Source organism: Zonotrichia albicollis, chromosome 1 (assembly GCF_047830755.1).
Source record: "Zonotrichia albicollis isolate bZonAlb1 chromosome 1, bZonAlb1.hap1, whole genome shotgun sequence".
Classification (NCBI taxonomy): Eukaryota; Metazoa; Chordata; class Aves; order Passeriformes; family Passerellidae; genus Zonotrichia; species Zonotrichia albicollis.
Window position 1 is genome coordinate 39,615,660 of NC_133819.1, and position 19,527 is coordinate 39,635,186.

Consider the following 19,527-nt stretch of genomic DNA (forward strand, 5'->3'; position numbering starts at 1 on the left):
TCCGACAGTCCGGGCTATCTCTCTCGGGCGGCCCCGGCCCTGCTCCTAAAGCTGGGGAGCGAGAGGCACAGTCAGCCCCGGGAGGCAGCCGGGCACCATCCCCCGTGGCGGGCAGCACCTCCCCGCCGTGCGGAGGGAGCGAGAGGGAGGTCTCCTCCTTCTCTCGCTCCCCGCCCCGCTCTCTCCTCCCTCCCTGCCCGCCTGCCTCCGAGCCTGCAGCCGCAGCGCAGGGCAGGGGAGCGGCGGCGCGGCAGGCACAGCCTCCCGGCGGGCGCCCGGCGGAGCAGCAGGGCGGGCGGGCGTTGGCTGCGCCCGGCCCCGCCGCGCCGCCCCCGGCTCCGCCCGGCGCTCCCATGGCGCGGCGGCCCCGCGCCAGGTGAGCAGCGCTGCCTGTTGCGCCGAGCGGAGCGGAGCCGCCGGGGCCACACGCCGAGAAGTTTTGCGGGAAGGCGCCGCGATGTGAGTTGCGGCGCCCCGCCGATGCACCGGGTGGGGGGCGGCAGCACCGGGAGAAAACTCGGCGGGCAGGGAGCGGGGGAAGGCGATCAGCGCTGCTGCCTCCGAGGGGTACCGCCGTGCCGTGCCGTGCCACTTTGCCCGGCAGCGATCGGCGAGGGCCACCGGCGATGCCCCCTCCCCCAGCCCGTGCTGGCGAACCTCCGGTGTCCGTGAGTCCTGGGGGGTGACGGGGTCGGGATTCCGCCGAGGCAGCGGGAGATGGGGAGGGAATCCAGAGGCGGAGGCTCTGGGAAGGGGGTTAACACCCTCTCGTTTGGGAGCAAACGAGCAATTTGAGACCCACGGCCCCCGATCCCGTACCGGAGCAACATCAGAAAAAGGGGTGGAAAATCCAGCGCCCCTCCCATCCGTATGTGTTCCCGGGCGCTGTCCCTGCCCGGCCGGGTGCGGGCGGGCTGCCGGAGCTCGGTCGCGCTGCTCAGCGTGCGGGCGGCGGCCGGGGCGCCGAGCGGGGCTGCCGGGGAGAGGGGGCGGCGGAGGCGGGGACGGGAGGGAAGGCGCCGTGTGTGTTGCCGTAGGATTTTTCCACTTTGAGACCTATCAGGACCAGTCGCTACGGTTCGGGCGGCGGTGGCCGCGATGCGGGGGGAGGGGGGAAGAGGGCATCTCCCTCCGAACGCGAGCAACAAATGGCAGCGGGGGCGGCAGCCGGGCTGCAGGACAGCGGCGCTGCGCCCAGGTGCGCTGCGACGCCCCCGCTGCCCGGCGAGGCACCGGGCGGAACCGGAGCGGAGCGGGTGGCGCTGGAGCTGCCCGGGGGGCTGTGACGGGAGGCGGGTGCCCCCGGCCCGGGACACGAACGGGGGTTCAGGGGTCCTGCGGCCGCGGGGGCTCCATGCGACCCTGCGCTCCGAGACGGGAACGGTCGCGACCTCTGAGCCCGAACAGAAATGTGGGCATCTCTTGCAGGAAGCGGGTACTGGGTACTGTGGGAACCGCGGGCTCTTCTCTCGCCTTTCTGGCGAGCTACGCGTCCAGAATTTCCCTCGCCAAAAATTTGGAAAATGCCTCAGATGTGCCAGCGAGAATTCTTCTTTCCGTCTTTGCTTCTGCCTTCAAAAATTAGGAGATTTTAGACTATCGGTTAGAAAATGTGAAGGTGATTGAGGCTGCAGCTTAACATCCCATCTTTCTAATTGTCCCTAGACAGCAGAAATCGTGTAATTACAGAATGAAAACAGCCCAACGACTTGAAAAGCATAAATAGACCAACTACCTAAAGAGTCAGAATGAGAACCAGGCAAACAACGTTTAGTGCTCTCCTCAAATAAGTAATTCTGGAGTTATTTACATAGCTATGAAAATGACAGAATAAGCTAAAGCTTTTAAGATTATTTGAATTAATTAAAATATAATAGCCATGAGAAAATGTTACAGATTTGGTAAGGAAGTGAAAACAACCCTTCCTCAAGCTGAAAACTCTGACTGGGGTAGCCTTTTCTGAATGTTGAAAAGACCTGTCAAAATTTCTTCTTATGGTAACCTGTCTAATAATTTGTAGGTTTAAACTGGAAGGTGTGCATCACGCCCTCCTGAAAGCAGTAGCTTGAAGGCTTTGATATAGAGCACCACAGTGTTCATATGGCTTACCTATTGATATTATTCTTAGTAATTTAATTTAAAAGTATAAGTTCCCAGTTTGGTGTAAAGGGAAAGAAAATAAGCTGTACAATGAACTTAATTTGCAAAACCTTTGCTACATTCAGAGTCTAATTTTCCAGTTTAGTTTCTAAATAGTAAAATTGCTCAGAATTAATTATAACTGTGATTGTGGCAGCCCTTACTTGTGCAAGTTGCCTGGATTTCTGTGGGATGACTTCTACAGGTGATATTCTGATGGCTCAAGATGGCAGGATAAGGCCCATGGTCAGAGAGTTCCAGCATGCAGCACCGTGTAGGGTTGTGCCCATTGGCGCTAATGAGATTATTTGGACTTTGGCAAGAGAAGAATGTGAGGTTAAGTCTGGATCTCTTGCATTTAGTCAGCTATTGCTGGCTGGGTCACTGAACCCTGATCTTGCCATCTCTGAGGTTTGCTGTAAAATTTGCGCTGACTTCAGTCCAGCCAAAACGAGCTCCTGTGTGATTGTAGTTTCCAGTTGCCTTAGGGCGGGTGGAAGCTGCTGAGTGTCTTGGAGATCAGGGCCTGAGTGAATGAGAATTGTACCTGCAGCTATCAAGAATCAATGTGTTTTGCCTCAAATGTGAGATTAATTGAAAGAGAAGTATCATTTAATAGGCATATAAGTCTGTGCTCTGGATCCAGTCCTGAGCTAATAAAGTCCATGAGAGCTTTGCCGTATATAAATGGAATAGCAAGACTTAAGGGTACAGGTGTGATTTGTCTTATCCATGTGCTTTATGGATCTGTATTTCAAGTCTTTTGGGAGGTAGGAAATTCTTCCTGCTCACACTGAAACAGCATTAGAGTAACTAGAGTAACAGAGCAAGTGCATGATATGTCAGCTCAAGAAATATCCTCTCAGCAGGAGAATTGGAATTTATAAAATTCAGCTGTATTCAGAAGTGCTAACTCAAGTGTCTAAAGCCAGAGAAAAAATGTATTGCTTCATTTCAAAAGCACCTTTAGATGTTCAGTTAAATAATAAGATGCTTCTGAGTGTTGTTTTTAAGGATATTTCCTGTCACTTCACTAGGAATATTTATGTGAGTAGCGCAAAGGATACATGGCTCACTGGCAGGAAGATTTTAAACTTTTTAATGAAGCGGATGATTTAAACAAGAAGGAATATGGGTAGAAATATTTCTTGTTGCCACTTCAGTTAATCAGAAGATGAACTAAGGAAGGTACTTCCTCTCAGAGTGGAATACTGCATTTGTAATGACTTACAGGATTTGCGTGTAACTACTGTCCTTGTTGTCATCTGCATGCCTGGTCCTTGGATCAGCGCTCATTAGAGAATGCAAATTAAATTAGTGTTCTGTGGCTAGCAAAATAATGCCTCTAATTTTGCCTCATTCAGTAAACTTTGTTCATAAGCTTAGAGAAAACTCTTGTGAAGCAATTTAGAAACTTATAATAATTTTAAGCAGAACCTTTTTTCAAAATGATGGTATTTTGAGCCAAGAATAAATTATTTGAGTTCATAGAATATGTAGCATTTACATTGGCTTGTTTGGCCACGCATTTTAAGTTGCTATTTTATTTACTAAATGTAAACTCTAGAAAGTGCAATTTTGATAGGACACTTCAATACTGGTATGAATCAAATGCCAGTATGTCTACTGAAAGTACAAGCAGAAAGGATTTAGGAATTTCTCAGCACCTTCAATAAGTATTTTTAAAGGGATTACAGCCTGTGAATACATGGATGAACAAGGTGTATCTTTTGCTCTTAAATCCAATATGCTGTGGGTGAAGTAGCATCAAATTTAGAGATGTTTTGGTGAATTTAATCTCTGCTTCTAGTTTCAATCCAGCTCTTTTCATAAGTAGTTTCCGTGCTTCCGTCATTCTGGCGTGGTTTGTTAGTCTGGATGCACAGCAGACTTGTCGGTGCATCCTAGGGGGGAAAGGAGTGTGATGTGGTATTGGTTTTAGTCACTGCATCATCAGAGCATCAGATAAACAGTTGCTGTAGAACTTGCTGTGGAGGAGGATGTCATTAGTTCACAATGCTTAAAGATGCATGATCCTGCTTCATGGGGATTTCTGTGGGTAACTGGTGCCTGTGTCTGTACTTACCACTGATGACCTGCACTGCTTATCTCCATCAGCACCTGTATCCGGCACTGGCTTGGCTTTACACGCTTACTTTAGCTTGGAAATGCAAACGCAGTGCTTACTGTTAACCAAACAACAGAGCATCTTTTATTTCTCTCTCTGGGCTCCACTGAGTTCCTTCACCAGGCAGATGTTTTTAAAAACAGGCATCTTTCTGACTGACTTTGGCAGTGGATGTGGGAAAATCCTTTCCATAAGGATCATCCCTGCTCCTGAGTTCTGTTTTCCATCAACAAGGAAAAGGCAATGGTTGCTGAATGTAAATGGTGCTTCTTTCTCTGGAGGGTATGAACTTTGAGTGATGAAAAAAAGAGAGGTAGAAAAATGGGAACAGATGAAGAAGGCCTGATGCCTACAAAACAGGAGAAGTAGATTACAAGAGGGAGAAAGTAGTGGCTGATCTGAGTATTTTGAGTCTTGAAGTTGAGGTGATCTGGGCTGTACCATAGCCCTCTGGCTCGGCTCCGTGCTGTGCCATGGATTTGCCATGGCCCTGCCATGGGCCGTCAGAGAAGATGTGTTGGTTGATCTCAGTGGGACTAGAAGCCTTGCTGAGGAATTGAATTTGGCTTTTTGTATCTCAGCTCCACTGACAGAAAGGAGATAAAAAATGCCTCTTGAGGAAATGGGACTGGTAAAAAGCCTTTTCAGAGATACATTGATCTGGATAATTGGACTTTTTACTTAAACAGAGATGAAAATTACCACTGCAGATCTTGATGTACTTGATTAAGGTTTACCTCTGCTTTTCAGCTAGCTAGTGTGTGTGTTTTAAATTAATTTGCCACTTCATTAATAGCCGTTTCATAAAGCTGCTAACTTATCCTTTGAGAAGAAGAAAAAAGTTAACCTCTGCTTGCCAAATAGTACTATAAAGATTTGCTAATAAGAAAAAATGAAAAGTGATAAAAGTGAGTGACAATATATAAATGGGATGCTACTCTGGCCTGGAAGCAGGAAAGCAAATGGACACTATTTAATTATTTAAGGAACAATAAATGAGAAGTCCAGTTCTCAAGTGACAGCAGAAGGAGCGATGAACAGAATTCTAAAAGGTTAGGAACAGAAAACAATGCATAAAGAAAATAGATGGTGGACATGAAGGGAGCAAAGCATCAGGGGATGAACTTAGGATTTCTATGGAGTTTTCAGTTGGAAAATATTACCTCCATATTATGGTACTTGCATAACCGCCAGTATTTCACTCAAATTGTGGAAGTTTAGCACACAGTGTCCTCCTGGGGGATCACTTCATGTTCCCACTTCATCCTCTGGATGCACAACCTCAGTTAATAGGGCAGGTGCTTCTAAAGATGGCATGTCTTAGGTGTCGGGCTCTCTTAAGAAGCTTACTTCGTGGATGTTGTTAGTTGTAGCGGTGCTGTCACTTCTGTCAAAGTTGCTTCCTCCACCAAACAATAGCATTGGTTTTAAACAAAGTATTTTTTGCAGTTCACCAAAATTGGGTTACACTCTTTCGCAACTGTACTCGCTAAAGATACGCTGTAAATAATGATCATAAGTATTCAGTATTTCATTACAAATGTTTGCATTGGGAGTTAGTGGGATACATGAAAAGCATGTGAAGGCTGTTTGCCATATGTAGATTACAAATGTCTGTTATTCTGGTGGAATTTGCTTCATACAAAATATTCTTGTAATGCTTGAAAAGTATACATTTTTGTGTGCTTGTGAATAATTTGCAGCAAAAACGTGAAGCCTTTGGATGTGAAAATAAATCCATGGTGCTTGCCATTGTAAAGGCATTGCAATGAAAAGAAAAGGAAAATCACTCGGTCAACCCTGTTAAGTTCCTGCTAGTATTCCCTCATCTTTAAAAGCAGGAACAAATGCTTCTTCCTCTTTAAAGAGGATCTGCAACAAAAAATTTTTATGAAATTGCTTGTCAGGTCATACATGGTTAAGCAAGCAATAGTGGTTATATATCTTAGTGATGAAATGTCGTCTTATCAGCATTAAAACCAAAACAGATTTACATTACTGGTGTTTTAATTCTTGACTTTTGAACCTGTTTCTAGTCTGTTTGTAAATGAAAATAGGCACAATCTCTTTAGACTTCCATTTCAATTATTTTTATTTTTAATTCTTCACATAGTAGTGTTTGTATAATGCTTTCTATACACTCTTTTATTAAAAAAAAAAAAAAAAAAAACCAAAAAAAAAAAACCCGGAAAGCCTTTTCTTACACTTGTGAAAATACTTCTGTTGTGCTTTTTTTCATGTGAAGATTTAGACATTTGCCAGGAGCAAAAATTGTGGAATCAATAGGAGTTGCAGAAGAGGGAAGGCCCTCGACAGCAGGAGACTGACTGTTTGCAAGGCTGGAAGTTGGTAAATCCAGCGGTCAGTCTTTATAGTAAATCTTGCTGGAGCTGGGTTTGGTTTTGTTGGGATTTTTTCCCTAGATGTACTGCAAATGGTCTTTAAAATTTATCTTGATTCTTACATTTTATTAAATGTAATTGTTGTTGTAAATGTCAAAAGAGTGACCCTTAGTTCTTTTCTCATAAAATGAAGTTAACAGGCTAATTCTGCCATTGCAACCTTCAAATAGTGTGATAGTGTTTCTAAATGTTCTTTTTGCCCTTGTTTTCAGCTTTGTTGACACCAAGTAATTGAGATGAGAATTGGTGACTTTTAAACAGTCTATTTTTAACCAAGTTTGTAATAGAGTATTACTGTTTATGAATGTGTGTCAGTCCCAGTTTGCACAAGCACTAAAAGGGAAGGCTTGTATCAGAAGCGATCTGCTTCTAAGTCCTCATTTTCAGCTTTGTTGTTCTCTGGGTGTTCCTGGTCCTGTTCTTCAGGTGGGAGCACCAGTTTTACTCTGCTGCTACAAGGACATCTCCTCTTTTTCAAAGCTGACATATTTCAGACCGAAACCTTTTTCAAAGGAATGGACTATATCCTGTTATAAAATGAGATATAAGTGGGAAATTTTGGTTTCTAGGCTCTTCTGAGTTAGAGTGAAGTAACTCCTCAAACTTCAGATCACAGTATTTCTTAAACCTTTAGTTGTCACTTCTAACACACTGCATATAACCAAAGCACACAATTCAAATAAAATAAGAACATCTCAGCTTTGACTGAAAAGCAGCACATGGATGACAGCGTGCAATCCAGGTAATCCTGTCTTTTCCTGTGTGTTGTTAGGCTGCAGAGCTGACATGTCATGTCCCTATACACTGGATTTGTGATCCTTTCCTGGTTATAAGCAAGACCATTGTCATTGAAGGGTTAATATTTTCTGTTCAGAAAATGTATTGGTCATTTGCTCTTTCCAGAGTCTTCCACAGGTTTTGCCCCTTGACAGAAAACATTTAATCTGTATTCTGCTCATCACTTTCATCAGTTACTTGGTGTACTTGTTGGCATCTCTGATGCATAGTGGGTGTTAGGAATAATTTCTTGACAGAAAGGGTTATCAGGCATTGGAACAGGTGTTTGAGTCACCATCCTTGTAGGTGTTTGGAAGATGTATAGATAAGGCACTTAGGGACATGGTTTAGTGGTGGACTTGGCAGTGCTCAGTTAACAGTTGGACTCAAAGATCTTTTCTAACCTAAATGATTCTGTGATTCTATAAATACTTATTTTGCTAGAGTAGGACTTGACAGGATTTGGACATGCAAGAAACCTAAATCTTTGGCTCAGGAAACAATCCTGATGGATACAAATGGTATTTCAATAACTTTCGATCCAAAAATGTTTCTTGCAAAGCGACAGGACTGTTCTTCTTGCCAGTCATGGCAGGTGCTCCATCTGTACAAATACCACCTATTTTGAACAAGTCAAACTTAACAGTTTGGTTTTTTTTCCCACTATCTGCCACATTTTCAACAATTTTTTCTCTATTCCTTAAACAAGTGTGAGGCAAGGCAGCAGTGTGGAATGAAATGGATAGAGGCCAACCAATTACTTAATTGTAGTAGTTTTTTTTCAACACATTGAAAAGCAACAGTCAGTGCAGTGTCAGTGGCATTGCAACTTCCTTGGTTGTGGGCAAAAAAAGAAAAAAAAATGCATGAATCTGTTAAAAATGGAAATGCATGCTGTTGTGTTGTCTAATGCCATCTCAGCCCTTCCCATTGTTATGCTGTGTGAACAACTACGGACATATCAGCTGTGTGCTGTTTTTTCAGTCTGGTTTGTGCAGCAATAATTGATGTACCCTCTTGTATTTAGGCTTTGTTTTGTGAGAACAGGCCTTTCTCACAAGCTTGCCATAAGGGAATTTTGCTATTACACCTTTGTCACTGATTTCAGCTATAAATACACATCTGATTTCACAGATGTGTATTTATTTTTTCCATGTAAAAAGCTGTCATGCTAGGGATCTTTCTTGAGGTGAAATCTGACCACAGGTCAGATACATTAAAGCATGTTTTACATCATTTTCAGGATTAGTTTATATAAAAGTACCATTCCAATCTGGACATTCCATGACTGTGTTATCTCCACAAACATATTTTTACAGACCCTGACCATATTCCAAAGAACTTCCCTGAGAGAAACAATCTCTATGCAGTGTCAGCTCCATGCACTGTCATCTTAGTGTTTTTTTTCACTGTGGCATGCATGACTTGGCAGGCAATGCTTTGATAATAAGTAAATGGATTTTAAAAGCTTATGGACATTTGAATTAACTGGGAAATCATTAGACTAATGTAAAGTGAGTGAGGTTGCACAGGTCCTTTATTTTCCCCTTGCTGTGGGCTTGCAGAGTAGGTGTTCTGTGGAGTCCCAAAAGGAGTCTTGTTGACTGGAGTTAGTGTGTCTTGTTTCATTGCAGCAGAATTTTATCAGTGAGCTCAGACTGCTAGTTTTAAATTCTGGTTCTTGAAGCTGTGATGTGCAGCTTTGAATACCGAGTAAATGCTTGGGCATTTGCAAAGGGAGACTAAAATATTATCAGGCTTGCAGAGCAGTTCTTCATTAATGTAAAGCATAGGTGGGCTAGGGGCTGATTCTGTGACCTCATGTGTTTCTCCATTCACTTGGCTCCTCCAAGTAGCCTCCTCCATTTCCTATGCATCCACAGTTTCCACAGACTATTTTATAAAGGTATTTTGTTGCCTTTCTTCTAAAAGTATGTAAGGATTGACCATCGAATTTAATAAATGTTGTTAATGAAGTAGAATTGACATTTTTGTAAATGTAGATGTGATGTGTGTATGAGGAGTTAATGTGACTTGAAAAGCATTTGATCTCAGCCCTTCCCACCTTGTTTCTGCATTTTGGACCAGCCACTTGCAGGTAAAGGGCACTGACAGGGTAACATTTTAGTGACTTTAAATACCACAGCTGACAGAGAAAGATTGAATTTTTAGGGATCAGCTATCAGGGAAGCACACTTCAGTATTCCCATCTAGGAAAAAAAAAACAACCATGTTTGTTTTTAATTACAGATACTGAGCTTGTTGTGGTCAGTTGATGCAGCGGTGAAAAGTTTGTGGTAGTGAAAATTGGAGATTGGTGAGAGGCAAGCTTCTTGCTAACACTGGTATAACTCGGGTTCGCTGTTTTTACTCATACACCTGACTGTTCTTGGAATTACCTAGCAGCATTTGGCATGGAAGTGTTGCTCTTGGAAACAGTTTCAATCAGAGAAATTAGCCATAAACTTTGACCCTTTTCCGGTATAACTTAGACTAGATGGCTTTATTTGACAACTTAATAGTTGTACCTAAGCTGCCTCTAAAAATATTTTGCACTTGAACTTTATTAGTCTTGAATATATTACTTTTTCAAATGAATTTTTATAGTTCCTACTAAATAAAGGATGAACCTGGAAAAGGGAAATTAAAAGCAAGTGATCTGTATCTTCACTTACAAAACAAATGCAACATAAATAATTACATTCTTCCCAAAATTTTCACACCAGCATGGGAAAAAAGAAAAAGCCCATCTGTGTAAACCTTCTGAAACCTGTTTCCTCTGCCATTGATTGCCTGTACTCCTTCAGGTTAGAAAGAAACACTGTATTCTTAAGATGCCATAAGGAGACCATCGCTATTCCGCTATTCCGTGGCTGTGGCAACAAGCAAAGAAAACACTGGGCTGTGCTGTAGCTCCCCATAATGGTGAAAGCCTTTAATTTTTCATTAGGGATTTGACCCTTGGTTCATTTGGAGGGTGAACTTGATTTCTTTGACCCTGCAGAAAAAACGCAAACCAAACAGACTAAGCAAAAGCACTGGCTGCTGTCATTACTAATTCATCAGGTGTGACGGGGTTGGTGTTCTTCAGCTTGGGTTTGCGTGTCAGGATTTAGGGAAAATTAAATGAGAGGGAAGTGATGTCTATAAAGAGCTGGCAGGGATGTACCAGATAAAATATCCCTGTAAGAAGGCTCATCTGAAGAGATGAAAGGCAGAGTAATCAGCACCTGTAGAAATGTTTCCTTTAAGGTTTGTACTTCTGGTGAGAGGTAAAAGATAAAACACATCACTAATACTACAGCATGTCCTTGCTAAGCCTGCAGCTGCTTTCTTGGCAGCCCCAATGGAGGCATCTTGCTGGGCCCTGAGAAAAGTGTTTTGGACATGCAAAGGTCATGAGGATTTGTCAAGGCTGAGACATGAGCCCTGGTGCAAAGGCAAAGTCATGGAGCTCCTAATGCATCCAGGGAGGCATCTCAGACAGGAGCTCAGTGTCTGGGCTCACACCTGTCAGCAGTGATGGGCATCCCTTAAAAGTTTGTTCGAGAGCTGAGCTTTTCTACAAAAGTGGAGTTTCTTTATAGGTTGGGTGGCTGGTCCAGGGTGAAAAAGGAATTATGGCAAGTTTTTAGTACCTTTAGCAGTTCTGCTGCTGCCAGATTCAGTTACACTTACTTCACTCTAAAATACCAGTTTGACTGTTAACATGAGTATTATCAGTGCAAATAGGCAGTGTTTTAAATGGCTGTTGTTTACATGAGGCCTTCAAGGTTGTGATTGGGAACTACATGAGGGCTTTCCCAAAACCTTACTGAGCAAAAGGGCTCAATTCCTTTTCCCAAATGAGTGGCATCATGTAGGAGTGAAATGGGTAGATGAGATTTGTGTTCTCAGCACTGGGTGGAAGAGAGTCCCCATGTGACTTTTGCAATATGGGTTTGCAGTATTTTGTAACTTGCCAAGCATTTCTCCTCTGTTTCGTTTTGCTTCCCCAGTACTTTTAAAACCTTGTTCTAGTTTTCCTCTGGACCAAAGTGATGTTTAAAGAACCAAGTCCAGGAAATATGTTGGAATAACAAAGAAAAAAATTCCTGGAAGAGGCTTAGGAGGTCTGAAATGGGTGGTTTCCTTTCTTAGGGGAAAATGGTCCTTCTAAATAAGAATGTAAAGTGTTCTCAGGTGACAGAAGAGTCTTCAAAATGCTTAAACAAGTAAAAAATCTCTGTGTTTCCCAATCAAGGGGGGGGGGGAAGATGTTTTATTAGAACATAGACCTGTAGTAAGTTAATAAAAAGTAAATTTTTTGTTTTCCTTGAAAGTATTTTGATACTAATGAGAATCTTTACAGTTCCTAAACTTTCTAGAGCTATCTTTTCATCCTGCTGTCTTCCTTTTTCAGTGCTGCTGCTCTCAGAAAAAGCTGTTTACCCTCTCTTCAGGGTGTCAGCTACAGAGGACTCTTCCAAGGCACCAACTTGACCCTTTATGTGGGCTAAAGGTTGCATGAAAAAGGGCAGCATAGGTCTTTCAGTGCAGGTGCCTGGAGCTGGCCTTCCTGTACCCTTGCTGGAGCTGGTGGGAAAGAAGTTGGATTTTTTGAGAAGAAGAGGCTGCAGGAATGTGCCTGGGTTCAGACCTCAGACTGGGGTTGTACAGAGGTTGTGATTAGATTGGTATTTAGCTTGGAAGCATCAGTATTGTGGATTTATTTTTCCTTTTTTTTGCTTGAAAATCACTCATATTTAAAGATTTCAGGTAAACCTGTGTCTGAGCTTGGTGGAATTGCTTTGATTTATGTGGGTGTAAGGCATAATAGATTTATGTCCATAATGTGCATGATGTCTCAATTTTTTACAGACTTATGCAAAATAATAATGAAAACACCTTGAGGATAGATGTTATTTGTACTGATTTGAACAGAGGATATTTCCAGATGGGAAGTGAGGTATTGTTCCTAACTTGCAATATAAAAATACTTGAAATAACTGTTTCTGGGATTTTAGTACCATCTATTGAATTCATATCTACCCTTGTCATCTGACAGACTACTAAAACAAGATTCTGCTCAAAATGATAGAAGTGACAGTCGTACAATGCATTTCATTCCTGCTGAGCCCTGTTAGGCAGTTAGTCTGGGCAGATTTGGATCTCACTTCAGTCACTCAAGGGCAGTCCTTTGGAAGCGATTTGCAGAATACGTAATTGTGCCCATAAATCCCTCGCTCCCCCCTGCAAATGGGGTAGAATTCCTGTTGCCACCCTACTGTGTTGAGGAAACAGCATTTCCCCCCCCACTCCTTTTTCCAAGCAGTTGTGGTGGATTCCCTCTGCCGCTGGCCATGCTTTCATTCCTCTGCAGTGTGGTTACATAGAATTGCTTCTGTGTTCTGTCGGTGTTTGATCCCTTCCAGCTGGCAGTGAATCGAAGAAATCAAATGTATGGACACCCAAATTCTGCCCTTAGCTACATTTGTGAAAACCTGTGACATTATATGCTTGTCTTGGAAAGGCTTAAGAAATCCCATGAGATCTGCTCCGCTGAAAGTCGCTCTGTAAATGTTAGACAGGGCTGTTGGTTTTGTTCTAGTACATTTTACTTTAAAGCTGCACCTGAGCTGCAGTCGATGATACTGTTTCATAACACTGGAAAAGAGGGACAGATTTGGAGTGTGAGATGTGCCGTGCTGTCAGTGGAGTTTGTCACTGAAACTGTCATAGCTGGGTGCCACGGCAGTGTCTGTGCTGTGAGAAAAACGTGCTCAGTGGGGTTCTGGTTCCTGGCAGCGTTCAAGACGCTGGTCACCATGCAACCATCCTCCTCAACAGCCTGATCTCCTTTGGGAAAGAGCCAGGGCCATCTGCTAGCAGTGGTGTCCAGCACCCTGGGGTATCTTGGTGGACCCTGATCTTGCACAAGAGCGAGTCCCAGGTAGCAGAGGATGTTTCTTCTGAGCCAAGAAAACTGTGTTTAGGTCTGACACGTTCATGGCATCATCCAGTATGGAGGAAGCACAGGTCTGAGGAACCCCTTTGGTCTTCTGGCTCTGGGTACTGGCCCGTGGTGGTGTAGCCGAGTGCCCTGTGACTGTGAAACATAGTGTAAAGGAGACGTGCCTTGGTGTATGGATGGGCCCATATGATCCTTTTGCTTCATGTTTAGTGCAGAACCACAGGAAATAATGTTCAGGCAGATACTGTACTGACACAGCATCTTTGACTCAAGCTGATCTTTGCCAGTGTGGAGGATACTTCGTGCGACTGGTCAACAAAGAACCAAAGAGCTTGAATAGTTGTATAATACTTCTTTTTGAAAGTGTTGCAGTGACCTGAGCAGATCGAAGTTGCAGTCAAAAAAGTCCTGCCCTGAGTCATTTACTTTAATTCTTGGTTTCTGTTTCTTGGAATCCTTGAGAGACAAGGAAACAAATTATGAGATGTGAGGAAGGTAAGCAGAAGACAGGATGACAGGTATTATACACACCTCTGGGACTGTCATTGGGTATTTTTATCTACTTCTAAATGGTGGAAAATTTTCAGAAGAAGAGTTCTGTGTATTTTTTCCCAGACTGAATGGAAATTTTGCCATTGGTTAATATAGAAAGGAAGTCGGAAATACCAGAATTACATGTGAATTATTTATGTATCCAATTTGCTGCTGTGAACGGAGGAACAAGGATCTTAAATGCTGTTAATTACTGTGGATTTTATTTCACTGACTATGGTCGTAGCTGCAGGCCATGTGACCTGGCAGTGACCTGGGTGCCATGCAGTTTAAGGGCACTTCTGGAAGGGAGGAGGGAATGTGCAAAGCGTTCATTGCTGGGTAGTCAGATGACATCTGGAGGTTTTATCATGTTAGCAGAGAAAAGTGATGTTTTTCCTTCAAGTCCTGAAGGATTAACAGCTTTGTTTATACTTCTTCTTGTATGTCCAGAATAGAAAAAATAATAGAAAAAACTTACATTTCTGCAGTACAACATCTTCGCATTTTTTATTCTGTGCTTCCTATATTCCAGGGATTTCCTAGCAAGAATAGAAACATCTGCAATAGCAGCTCCTATTTATGTTAATCTTTTCCAATCAGCATGCAGCCTGAAATAATTACAATAAATGCACTGTCTGCTCTAAACACTCACAACTTCCATTTATTTCAGGCTTCTTTGCTTCGCAAGTCTGAGAACATAATCCTTCATTCTGCTCTGCTTCATCTCCTTTGCATGAATTTATCCAACAGTATCTTTTGTCAGCTTCATTAACAATGGTCATGCCATGATAAATTACATAAATTAAGAAGTTTTTAATTAACTGAGTTAACAAAACAGCCCCACAAAGCATAATAAATTTAATTAGGTAACGTTTTCCTGTTATAAGTCTGCACATGAGGTGTGTAATGAAGTAGACAAAAGTAAAATCTGTAACCTGAAGGTTTTTAGATTTCATAGCTGCAGAAATAGTTTCTTTTTGAAAAAGATATTTTTATAAGATCATGTGTTAAACATACCTTGTTGGGCAAAGGATTTTGCAAACTTGGCAGAAAAACAATAGTTACTGACCAAGACATGACTAAGAGTATGTTTAAACAGAAGAAGACATCTTCCAGTCTTTCCCCCTCTGCTTCTGCAGTGCTGCTCCCCAAGTCAGGGTCATTTTCTCCAGCTTGGCAGTGGTGCTTTGGCTCTGGTTGGGTGAGGTTTTTTTTTTTTTTATTCTGGAAAGAATTTACAGGTGTTTTTGGTCAAATTGGCTAACGTATGTGGTATAAAGAGCACATTCAGAGAAGAGTCTCCTTGCTGGTGCTGTGTGCTTTTAGCTGGGCTGCTTGCCCAGGTATGTGGGAAGGAAAAGTAAGATCAGCCTTGGCTCGTGTGGAGTGCTGTGGAGCGACTTCTCAGGTGTCCTCTGCAGTTAACAGCACCTGTCTTTGCTTTTTCTTTCCTAAACTTGCATCCAAAAATATTAAGATTGTTATCCCCTGCCTCCTACCCTCTTACACAGCCCAGCCAGGCTGCTTTTGCTTGGGCAATGCTCCCACCTAAGGAATTGGGTTCAAAAATAAGAACTTTGCTTTTCCTTTATGTCCAGGACAGCTTTGTGACAGTAAATGGTACTCTGATTTTGATGGTGAGACAAAGAAGCAATTAAACAAAAACAGTGGGATAGGACACAGAAAGGAACTCTTTAATTTATCAGTATTGGTTTGCATTTCTCCCAGACTGTAGTCACAGAGAGCAGTGCAAAGGGAGTACGTGGGTACATCCATTTACTGTTTTGGTTTGGTGATGCATAAAGTCAGAGTAAGGTTTTGTAATTGTCTTTCACAAGTGCAAATGAGTGTATATTGAAGGCTGTGAAAAATAGCTATCAGTATTTATTATCTCTGTGAAGTATCCTTTTTATATTTTAATTTAGGGCTGATTTAGAGAGACAAGTTTGATGTTAGCAACATCAGTATACAGTTTGGGGTGGATCTCTGGTTTATGGAGAGGGAAAGTCCCATTCCCTGGTTTCAGAGTTTGATTATAAACATTGTTTATCATCAAACTCTGAAACTAGGGAATAGGACTTTTGGACATTCTATGAAAAATACATAGCACTACGTCATCTGATCAGTGTGTGCATGTAATTATTCTGCTATCTGCAAGAGATATGTAGTATTTAACCAGGTGAGGTCTGTTGTGAGGATGGAATGGCAACTTACCTGACCTGGTGTATAACTCTTAAGCAGAAAGGTCACAAAATTGTGAGAGGTAGATGTCTTACAGTTTTCTGACTCACAGACTACAGTTAATTGTCCATCAGAAGACATTATATAGCATTTCAGCATGTGTATATATCCTATCTCTCTCTGTTTGTGCCTTTTTACAATCAAGAGTGAAGCAGCTGTAATTCTAGAGAAGGTAGGAGGGCATAAAGTTTATGTAGCAGAAGCACATCTATTTTACAGAAAATGTCCCACTTAAATTTTAGGGTTCTACCTGAACTGTTTGAACAGTTGCCAGACACACTCCCGAGCTTGTAGGGTATTGCACAGAAATCATGACTGTACTGCTTTGCAGAATTCGAGATAACCTGTAGCACTCATGGTAGTCTGGTGGTAAAGAGGGCACACAGGTCTGGACAGCAAAACAAAGTGAAAGGAATGAGTTGATAGGAACAAAGAGTAGGGGAAAAATTAATGCAGAGAAGCAGAGGGGTGAAATTAGTGAAGGAAATACAGGAATTAAAATACAAAGTGTTTGGTGAGAAAAGCAGCTCATCAGCAGTCACTCGCTAAGTGAGAACTTTGTATGTTCAAGAAGAGATTCGAGCAGATCTTCCCTGAAGATTTGTGATTCCTCCAGGTGAAGGACCTTGGGATGAACAAGGACACCCTTTGCTTCCTAAAGTATTACAAGTTAGGTAACTGAGGCAGAGGAATTTTCTAATAGTATCTGGAAAAGAAGATATTAGAAATTAATGTTTTGATGACAGGAGTATGTCAAATTAATGCATGATGTATTTTTGGAATTGTACAATGTGTCATAAGCCAATTTTGTTCCAGGGGAAATGTGACATCTTCTCCCTTGTGAGTGAGGTTTCCAAAGGGCTGAAAAGCAAGGAAGATGGAAAGCAAAAAGTGAAGTTGTCAGGTGGAGAAGAAAAGCATCGCCTGTGGTATTTAAATTGTATAAATTGGTGTTGATGTATCGGGCTCCTCAACCCCTTCTGATAGCTCTCTGTGTTTCTATCTGTGACTGCTACACCTGTTTTCCATTTTCAGTCTGTTTCAGGACAGTAAATTTTACCTTGCCCTATGAAGCCAGTCATATCCTTTACACAGCAGTGACTTCCCAGGAAGCAGAAACATGAGTCTGTACTGTTGCCATGAAATACATGCTGTGCCTCACAGCAGATCTGTTTCTTAACTCACAAAAAATGTGTGCAATATGATTTTACAGGACTGCTGAAAACATTTGAGCTGCAGTTTTACATACTTTATTCTTGCTTCTTCTGCTTTCAGGAGCTGGACTGTTTAGAAAGAAAATGTAGAGTTAACATCTGCAATCTGATGTGGTCTTCCTTTTCAGAAAAAAATACTGTTTCTGGCATTCATGTTGGGAGAGAGGAGCCGTCCTTTCCAAGACGTTCAGTATAGGTATGGAAATGTTCAAAGAGCTGACAGTTAGTAATTATTATTCATTGGTGCTACTTTGCTTCTAGTACAGTGAACATATTTTTGAAGTAGAATTAAATCCAAGTCTCTCCAGGGGCTGTTGGTATTTTGCTAATGCTGAATTAAAGCGTGCCATGTGCTGTGCACTAGAGGTGGTCAGTGGTGGCTTGACAGAACTTAATTGTGTGTGTGGCAGGGGTGCTCTGAGTCACTGAGTGGTAGGTGTGCTGCAGCTGCAGTCTGGTGGGAAGTCACAGCCCCTTGTGTTTTCATGAACAGGAAGGAGACATTCCCAAGCTGCTTTCCATCCTGCCTGCAGGTTAGGTGATCCAGCTCCTGGAGTGGTTGTCCTGCACAGCCAATTTTTGTTCCTTCTGCTCATCACTTATCCCATTGCTTTTTCAACTCCCGAGCTGTAAATACTTAAAATGAGAAATAAGCTAATTAGAAGCCATGAAATAGAGATGGAAGCTGAGCTTCCGTGAAAAAAAATCAGTAAGTGAAGAAGCAGGTCCGGATTGGAGATGAAGGGATGTAGTCTTTATAATCTTCCAGTTTATCATCCTATTAAGCTGTTGAATCATGTGTTTGGATTTATCAATATAAAAATTTGGTAGTATTCCATCCTTGGGACATTCTAGCATACGTTGGAAGTTTTTAAATGGCACTGCCCTGTTTTGAGCGCTCATCCTCTTAATACATTTTTGGTATTGCTTTCCTTGATGAGGTCCTCACCCTTCTCAGACAGACACTTGGAGCGTGTTCACCGTGCCCAGATGATGCAGTCAGTGCTCAGAATGTTGCAGCCTGGCTGGGCTGAAGTGTTAGTGGGGAGAGAGCCACCACAATTTAAACTTGTAATGGTGCCCCTGAGCCAGCAGAGTCACTGTGTGGGGAAGTTTCCTGAAGAGCTGAGCTGAAGGCCTTACTCACAGGCTCTCCTTCCTCCCACTCTCTTTTCCTTCTCTCAGTGAGGGCTAAACTAGCTCAGGCAGTCATGCACTGGATGTGGGTAAGATCTCTGGAGATGGTAGATATGATCTCTGTAGAGCATGCAGGAACTAAAGGGAAACTAATGGGATGTAATGCTCAGGTGCAGGTGAAGGACTGGGGGGGAAAATCCCCCTGATGTGTACTGTACCCTCGGTGATCTTCAGTGCTGCCTTGGAGCAGAGAAGGAGAAGGAGCTGTGGCTGCAGCTCAGTGCTGTGGCTGGTTAAGTGGAGACAGAGCAGAAGACTTCAGGAGAGCAAAACATCTGAAGATTCACAGGGCTAGCGTGATATTTGGGAATTGCTGTGTGAAATGGTGGCATTTTGTCAATTTGTTTTGTAATCTGTGATGACTGTAAACTGAATATTGAACAGCTTAAATCTAAGCAACTGTCATTTCATGCTTTGGTGAAGAGGGAGTGGGTGAGTGAGATAGTAGGGGTAAATTGTTAATAGGAGTGAAACCAATATGTGCAGCTTTCTCTGAACCTTCCCACCTCTTTTTTTTGGTGTAATATTGAGCAGCTGGGGCTGTGCTATCTCAGCTTACCATCACTAATCAGGCTATAGATCTCTGGGGACATGCTTTGCTCTCAGTTACTGTGGTAGAAGTCTAAGCTTATTACCTAGATTACTTGCATATAGACTAGCAAAATCACATAAACAGATTTTGAGCCTTTTTTGTCAGTGTGGTTCATGAGACATACTCTCATTTTTTGAGTGCTCTTTGTTTAGTCAAAGAAAAAACCACTTGTACTCAAAATGAGAGAGCATTTGCACTATTGCCTTTTTTTTTTCTTCTTTGTGGAAAATTGTATTGCTTTTAGTAGAACTAAAATTAATAGAGTTCACTGGAAATGAAATTATTTACTTTGTTTAAAAATGACATTTTCATAGTCCATAGTCTTCATGCCTGTCTGTAAAAACACAGGA

The 19,527-nt window shown here is 42.5% G+C and overlaps 1 protein-coding gene across 7 annotated transcripts in view; it reads left to right on the forward strand.

The window, feature by feature from the left end:
* Positions 1–227: 227 nt before the first annotated feature.
* LRRC3B (leucine rich repeat containing 3B) overlaps positions 228–19,527 on the forward strand; it is a 44,549-nt gene continuing 25,249 nt past the window's right edge. The window contains exons 1-2 of one of the 7 annotated variants that reach the window (XM_074538735.1): positions 15,183–17,103; positions 17,450–17,584. The gene's annotated coding sequence lies outside the window, so the exon portion shown is untranslated. Of the gene's footprint in view, positions 460–528; positions 669–735; positions 869–1,058; positions 1,078–15,182; positions 17,585–19,527 lie in introns of those variants that run through there. The other 6 variants (XM_074538741.1, XM_005480959.4, XM_074538725.1 and 3 more) reach the window with 6 other exon arrangements.